The 8,719-nt window shown below is 41.9% G+C and overlaps 1 long non-coding RNA gene across 1 annotated transcript in view; it reads right to left on the reverse strand.

The window, feature by feature from the left end:
- Positions 1–6,531: 6,531 nt before the first annotated feature.
- The window catches only part of LOC125937329 (uncharacterized), a 13,114-nt gene continuing 10,926 nt past the window's right edge, over positions 6,532–8,719 (reverse strand). The window contains exon 3 of the long non-coding RNA XR_007462355.1: positions 6,532–6,667. This is a non-coding gene — a long non-coding RNA (uncharacterized LOC125937329). The remainder of the gene's footprint in view (positions 6,668–8,719) is intronic.

Raw genomic sequence — 8,719 nt, forward strand, 5'->3', positions numbered from 1 at the left:
ACAAAAAAACAAAAAAACAAAAAAACAAAAAAACAAAAAAACAAAAACGGGGTGGGATGACTTTGTGGCTCCGTCGGTGGAGCTTCAGACTCCTGATTTCAGCTCAGGACATGAGCCCAGAGCGTGGGATTCAGCCCCGCATCGGACTCCGTGCTGAGCGTGGAGCCTGCTTGAGACTCTCTCTTCTTCTGCTCCTCTCCCTCCTCAAGCTCTCTCTCCCTTTTCCTAAAATAAAAAAATAAAAGAGTTTGGGGGAGCCTGGCCGACCGAGTCAGAAGACCATGCAACTCTTGATCTTGGGATTGGGAATTTAAGCCCCAGGTTGGGTGTAGAGGTTAGTTACATGAATAAAGCGTTAAAAGTTTTTGTTTTAAGTTTGAAGAAGTTGAGAGGGATGGAATGGATGATGCCTGGGATCTCCTGCAAACTAACTAGAGGGGTGGGAGATGAATCAAGATTGACCACAGGCTGGTAATTACTCAAGCTGCATAATAGATATGCGGAAATTCATTGTACTGTTATGTCTAATACGGATACATTTGAAATTTCCCACAATTAAAATTATGTTTTACTTTCTTTTAAGCTAAGAAACTTGAATAAAGCTATACAGATAATAAGTGATAAGGTTGGGTTTTGATTCCAGATCCGACAGACCTCAACACCTGCTCTCTTAACCTCTATCCTGGATTCTTGACAAGGAACCTGAAAAGATCTAAGAGGAAAATCTTAATGATCTTCAGAGGATTCAAAAGGAATCCACAAGAGCCTGGGTGGCTCAGTTGGTTGAGCATCTGACTCTTGATTTTTGGCTTAGGTCATGAGCCCGGGGTCATGGGATTGAACCCCAAGTCGGGCTCTGTGCTGAGCATGGCACCTGCTTAAGGTTCTCTCTCTCTCTCTCTCTCTCTCTCTCTCTCTCTCTCTCTCCCCCCCCCCTTTACCCCTTTCCTCCACTGGTTCTCTCTGTCTCTCAAACAAACAAAACAAAACAAAACAACAAAACAAACAAACAAAAAAGGGGGGGGCATTAAGAGACCTCTTGGCTAATTTCGGCTCCTGTTTTCCAGGTATAATTTTGGCAAGGATCAACAGAGTATAGCCAGATATTAATTCTCCATGCCTAGAGCTTATTATGAAGAAGATGCCCTCATTTTCTCTGCCTCTTTCTGAGGAGGTACAGAAGCAGCCCAAGAGAGAGTCTTTGGCAGCCAAAGTTTTCTAAAAACACCCAGGCAACAGCTGTCCTTGGGCTGTCACCTGACTTGCCAGGCCCTGAGTCAGCGCCACTCCCCCGGCCCAGCCCCCACTGCTGAGCCAGATATGACTTGTCCTTTCCTGGCTGGTCTGAACCGGTTGGGCCAGCCCAGCCCAGCCCTGCCCCATCCCAGCTTCCTCCTCAGTGGATGGCTTCTTGTTCCCTCACTCTTACCTGGGGTTCCCACCTTGGCACCTCCCTTGTCATCCAAACAGCAACCTCCTGCCTGAAACTTGAACCCTGAAGGGAGTCAAAAGACCACCTCCCAGCTGTTGGAGACGTGGACAGGACCCTGGACTCTTCCCGGGACAGAAAAAAAATGAGCTGGACACCAGCATCTCCTACTATCTGCAAAGGAAGTCTTCCTTCTCTAGGAGATTCTAGGATTTACTTCCGGTGAAAAGCAGAAAAAATATAAAGACGCTGCTCCTCTCCTGGAGAGGAGGATTCCATCCCTAGGCTCAAGCCCAGAAGAGCCCGCGTCTGGGGAAATATGAAGACCAATTTGGTCTCCAATGGAAATATGGAGACTTAGGGATATGTGACCTTGGGCTAGTCACTAATGTCTCTGAGCCTGAGTTTTGTCATCAGTAAAATAGAAATCGAAATCCCTACCTTGCAGGTTTGTTGTGAAGGCCCAACAAAGTAGTGCATGTAAAGCACTTAGTAAGGGCACAGCACACATCGGTTTCCTTCCCCTAGCCTTGACATTGCCTTCACCTTGCCTTTCCTGCTCACATTGGGCTGATAGCAAAGGTTTCAGGCCTGCGACCAAGCCCTGCTCTTGTGTCTTGATTCCGGACATTTGCACCTAGTTGCTACTGATCATTGAAATCAAAACTCCAAGCATTATTTTTTTTAATTAGGAGTTTTGATCCATCTGTCCATGTGGATTAATGTTGGTTCCAAGTACCCATGTTTCTTTTCCAAAACACCCGAAGGTCATTTATTTTAAGTGACCTAATTTTGAAATGTATAGCATCAAACTATAACTCACTATAGTTTGTCCCCTACCATAAAGCTGGGCCAGTCACACTCCAAGGGCACCCATATGACCCAGGCCATGACAGTCAAAATCTAACCCCGAGTTGTTGTTGAAAGGCAAAGCTTGCTAACTTGGAAGGTTGTAATCCTGTAGACATCGGCGGCCATCTTGCCACCACTTGTAAGGAGTCTGCCTGAGAAAGAAACCAACATAGAAGATAGAGAGCAGAGCTGAGGGATGGAAAGAAAGGATTCTTGGATGACATCATTGGAGCCACTAAACCTAGCTTTGCCTAAAGCCAACAACCCCTGTAATTTTTGGCTACATGAGCCAATACATTGTATTCTTTTTATAAACCAGTTGAAGCTGGATTTCTGTCACTTGCAAAAGCACTGACTAATACAGTGTGTTTTGGGTTGAGCAATGGAATGCATAATCTAAAATGTTGTGTTTCACGTAGAATTTTTGTATAATCATACTGTGTATGCTGCACTATTTTTATAACAACATTATTATTTTCTAATGTTTATTTACTTTGAGTGGCGCAGGGGCAGAGAGAGAGAGAGAGAGAGAATCTCAAGCAGGCTTCACACTCAGCATGGAGCCCAGCTCGGGACTCGGTCCCACTACCATGAAATCATGATCTGAGCTGAAATCAAGAGTCAGACACAACCGACTGAGTCACCGAGGCACCCTATAAAACTTTATTGAGATCTAATCTACATACCATAATGTATATTAAAGTATACAATCCAATGATTTTGGGTATAGTCACAGAGTTGTGCAACTGTTACTACAATCATATTTTAGAGCATTTCATCACCCCCAAAAGGAACTGTATCTATTAGCAGTGACTCCCCAACACCCACCTCCCAACCTTCCTTTAACCCCTACCAACCACTAATCTACTTTCTGTCTTTATTAATTTGCTTATTCTGGACATTTGGTATAAATGAAATCATACAGGGGCGCCTGGGTGGCTCAGTCAGTTGAGTGTCTGACTTCGGCTCAGGTCATGATCTCACAGTTGACAAGTTCGAGCACCACGTCGGGCTTTGTGCTGACAGCTGAGAGCCTGGAGTCTGCTTCAGATTCTGTGTCTCCTCCTCTCTCTGCCCCTCCCACGTTCATGCTCTGTCTCTCAATAATAAATAAACATTTAAAAAATTTTTTAAATGAAATCATACAATATATGGCTTTTTATGACTTACTTCTTTCACTTAGCGTAATGTTTTCAAGGCTCACGCATGTTGTAGGATGAATCGGTACTTCATTCTCTCTTTTTTTTAAGTTTATGTATTTATTTTGAGAGAGAGAGCACAAGCAAGGAAGATACAGAGGGGGAGGGAGAGAGAATCCCAGGCAGGCTCCACACTGTCAGTGCACAGCCCAATGTGGGGCTCGAACTCACGAACCATGATATCATGACCTGAGCTAAAATCAAGAGTCAGACACTTAACCGACTGGGCCACCCAGCTGCCCCAGTACTTTATTCTTTTATGGGTAAATAATATTTCATTTTATGGATACATCACATTTTGTGTGTACATTTGTCATTGATGTATATTTGCATTGTTTCTACTTTTCGGTTATTATGGATTATGCTGCTATGAACATTTATGTACTTATGTTTTTGTGTGAATATATGTTTCAGTTCTCTTGGGTACATACTTAGGAATGGAATTGCTGAGCCATGTGATAGCTTCATGTTTAACATTTTGAGGAATCGCCAAACTATTTTTTCAAAGTAGCTGAATGAACAATATTAAATTCCTACTAGCAATGTCTAAGGCTTCTAGTTTCTCTACATCCTCAGCAGCACATGTTATTGTCTGTCTTTTTAATTTTAGCTATCCCAGTAGGAGGTGAAATGGTATCTCATTGTAGTTTTGATTTGCATTTCCCTAATGATTAATGATGTTGAGCATTTTTCCATGTTCTTAGTGCCCATTTGTATAGCTTCTCTGGCAAAATGTATATTCAAATTCTTTGCCCAGTTTTCAACTGGGTTGTCTTCTTTATTTTATTTTATTTTATTTTATTTTATTTTATTTTATTTTATTTTATGTAAGCTCTACACCTAACATAGGGCTTGAACTCACAACCTTGAGATCAATCAAGAGTCACATGCTCTACTGCCTCAGCCTATCAGATGCCCCTGAGTTGTCTTTTTAATTTGTAGAAGTTACTTATATGTTCTGGATACAAATCTCTTATCAAATATATGATCTGTAAATATTTTCTCCCATTCTGTGGAGTTTCTGTTCATTTTCTTGATGGTGTGTGCACTAAAGCCCAAAAGTTTTAAATTTTGACAGTCTAATTTATCTTTCATTTTTTTCTCTCACTCCTGCTTTTGGTATCATGTCTTAAAAACCATTGCCTCAGACAAGGTCAAGAAGATTTACTTGTGTATTGCTTTTTAAGAATTTTATAGTTTTACCTCCTACATTTAGGTCTATGATCCATTTTGAGTTTTTTTTTTTTTTTCTCTCTTTTCTTTTAATATGATGTGAGGTAGGGGAGCCTGGATGACCCATATATATATGGTGTGAGGTAGGGGCCCAATTTCATTTTTTTGCATATGGATATCCTGTTGTCCCAGCACCATTTGTTGTATTCTTTTTCCCATTGATATATTATTTTTATAAGCATGTTTCACTCAGAATAATATTGATGTGAATTTACATTCTCTGAACACACCCCATTTGCTTCTGTCAGCAATATTGCATGCTAAGGACTGGGAGAAGAGTGATCATGTGTGGGCAATTAAACATTGACCACAGAATGTGATAAGTATTTGTACAATGATGCCCAAAGTTTGGTGTGCATCATAATCATTTAGGGAAATTTTTTTAATGGGAATCTCCAAGCCTCACCCTAACCCACTGCATCATAACTTCCTGGAGGCAGGGTGGGGAGATAGGTGAAATAGATGAAGGGGATTAAGAGGTACATACTTCCTGAGGTACCTGGCTGGCTCAATCAGAGAGCATGCAACTCTTGAACTCAGGGTCCTCTATTCAAGCCCCACATTGGGCATAGAGCTTACATTAAAAAAAAGGGGGGGGGGAAATGCACTTCCAGTTATAAAATAAATAAGTCATGGGGATAGAGAGTACAGGATAGGGAAGATAGTCAATAATATTGTAATAACTTTGTGCGGTGACAGGTGGTAACTACACTTAGCATGGTAAGCACGTCCTAATGTATATAATTGTCAAATCACTATATTTACACCCGAAACTATACGTTTATATGTCAACTATACTATAATTACATTTTTTAATCTATAAAAAGAAGTTAACAAAAAAGATAGGTAATAAAGCCTAAAAAGATTCTACAGTTCAGAAACAAACAAAAAAAGGAATTTCCTGGTAACATCCTGTTTATACCATATATAGAATCACACAATATTAGAGCTGTAAGACCCCATAAGACTACACAATTTACCTCTTCATTTTTTAATTATATAACCAGAAGATGATTGGCTTTTACTTGTACTGCCTGTACACACCATATACATCAAGGCCAGACTGGGCACTTGTTTGTCTCCTCCTAATACATTCAAATTCAAGAGTATTTATGACTGGGGGCGCCTGGGTGGCTCAGTCAGTTAAGTGGCCAACTCTTGATTTTGGCTCAGGTCATGATCTCACAGTTTGTGAGTTTGAATTCTGAGTCAGGCCGTGCACTGATAACATGGAGCCTGCTGGGGATTCTCTCTCCCCCTCTCTCTCTCTCTCTCTCAAAAATAAACTTTAAAAAAACTATTTATGACTAATGACATTATACTGAAAGTTTCATGGGAAGATGGAGAAGAGGATTGCATCGCATAGCAAAGCTTAACTAGATCCCTTCTTTTGTCTTGCTAGACCTGTTCTTTTTCAAAGTTTTCTCCATTGCGGAGTCTCTTCTCTCCATCCCTCCTACTACCCAACTTCTGAAATTCCCTTCTTTTTTCAAACCATTCAGCTGTGTTATCAAGTTTTTTCTTTTTTTAATTTTATTTATTTATTTTTTTTAGTAATCTCTACACCCAATGTGGGGCTCAAACTCACAACCCTGAGATCACGAATTGCATGCTCTAACAACTGAGCCAGCCAGGTGCCCCTGGTCTCAAGTTTATATAACACAGTCAACAGAGTAAAAGCCCACTAGTTACTTAAAAAAGCAACCGACTATCTTTCCTCAGGCTGCTTGGGAAAGTAGGGAGGTGTCTCAGGTCACTCTATGGCGATAGAACCATATGAGGATTTCCCACTTATTAAGAACAAGACAATGGGCTAAGTATCAGATAAAATGACTTATTTAATGTCCGGTAGCTCATCAGTGGCAAATCAGGTATGGAACTTTAATTAAAAGGATCGAAGCACAACTTCTGAGCCACCCATATTTATCGTCTTCAATTTCTTTTGCTTAACAGCCTGGAAACACATGGAAAAGGTGTTATTTCATTTTCTAAAGATAAATTGAGATAGAGTGACAACGAGTAACTTTTGCAACCAGAATAGTAGAAGGTTTCAGTCTGGGATCCAGAATTGTTCATCTTTAGCAAGATATGTGAATTATAGCCAAAAATCTCATTGGGAAGCCACAGTGGAAAATGTAACCAGCAAGGGACACTCTGTAATCCTGGGCACAGTAATGTGAGGGAAAGCCTTAAAAAAAAAAAAAAGAAAGAAAGAAACATTAGGACTGATAAGGCTTGCTGAGAAAGGGGAATGGGGCAGACTGTGTTTCTCCCACATTGACAGGAAAAGATGGCAGCATTGGGCAAGGCAGGATCCTGTTTGGCAAGGAACGTCTGTCCTCATGTAGGAAAGCATGACTCATCAGGGTGCCCCAGCTCAATGACACAGTCTCTTAAGATCTTCCAAGTCCCCTTAGTCCAACTCTGTATTTACCAAGCAACTCTCGGATCCACTTTTGGCTTCCGCAGCACGCCTTCCCACAGAGTAAAGAATGTGCTGACTGGGGTTTCTTCAGGTCTATTGTCAATTATATTTTACAGGATGAATGAATAAAGCTGCATCTGAGCTCTTTCTCGTGGGCTTGGTGGAGAGCGAGTTTGTTCATTCAACATTAATTCAACAAATATTTATTGAGTGTCATCTATGTGCCAGGCATTGGTCCGAGCACTGGTGATACAAGTCAGATAAGTTCCTATCCTCATAGAGTGCTCTCATTAACAAGAGGTGACATGTAACAAAACAAACAAATCAATAGATAATTTCAAATTGTGATACTCCCCACCTAGGGTTACTGAACTCCTTCCAACAGGCTCAGCTGTACTCCGGGTTCTGCAACCCTCCCCCTCTCATCTTTCCCAGGTCAACTTAAGAAGCTTTAGCCCAAGGCCAGAGGCCTCAGCATGAAATTTCCTCTCTGATCTGTCCTGGACCCTGAGAATTGAGTTTCAATAACTAAAGACCCACAGCCTCCTTTACCACCACAGCGCTCTAGACCATGGACCTCCATTTTGTTTCCTACCCACAACTTGATAACCTCATCCATTTGTTCATCCAACAGACACTTTCTGAGTTCTTACTGAACACGAAGCATTTTGTTTGGAGCCGGGGATTCAGAAATGACTAAGACATGGTCCCCGCCCTCCAGTTCGCAGTCCAAGGAAGAAGATCCACATGTATGGTTCCCCTGCTGCTTCTATGGGCTAGGAGTGACAAAAATGCAGGGTGACTGTGTGGATAGAAGAGGATCCCTAAGTCATACTGGAGAGAGGTATGATCAGGGAAAATTTCCCTCAGGAGAGGATCTTTAAATTGAGGTTTTAGGGGCGCCTGGGTGGCGTAGTCGGTTAAGCGTCCGACTTCAGCCAGGTCACGATCTCGCGGTCCGTGAGTTCGAGCCCCGCGTCAGGCTCTGGGCTGATGGCTCGGAGCCTGGAGCCTGTTTCCGATTCTGTGTCTCCCTCTCTCTCTGCCCCCCCCCCGTTCATGCTCTGTCTCTCTCTGTCCCAAAAAAAATAAAAATAAATAAATAAATAAATTGAGGTTTTAGAGAGTTTTTTTCCTACGTAACTTCGATTGTATTTTCTTTCCAAAAATAACATATGTTGCAACTTTAGAAAATACAGAAAACGAAGGGCATTGAAAGCCACCATTGATAACAATTTGGTGGTATGTACCTTCCAATCTCTTCACTATTTGAGCTTGGTTTTGAAGTGAAAAACTTTGAAGGCAGGGAGGAGAAAGTATTTGGTAGAGGCAATTGTCCTTAGGTTGCCTTTAAAATCCAGATGTAGGGGGGGTGCCTGGGTGGCTCAGTCGGTTGAGGTTCAACTTCGGCTCAGGTCATGATCTCGCGGTCTGTGAGTTCCGGCCCCGCGTTGGGCTCTGGGCTGACGGCTCGGAGCCTGGAGCCTGCTTCATATTCTGGGTCTCCCTCTCTCTCTCTCTCTGCCCTCTCCCTCTCATGCTGTCTCTCCTGTCTCTCAAAAATAAATAAACACTAAAAAA

Source organism: Panthera uncia (genome assembly GCF_023721935.1).
Source record: "Panthera uncia isolate 11264 chromosome A3 unlocalized genomic scaffold, Puncia_PCG_1.0 HiC_scaffold_12, whole genome shotgun sequence".
NCBI classification, from domain to species: domain Eukaryota; kingdom Metazoa; phylum Chordata; class Mammalia; order Carnivora; family Felidae; genus Panthera; species Panthera uncia.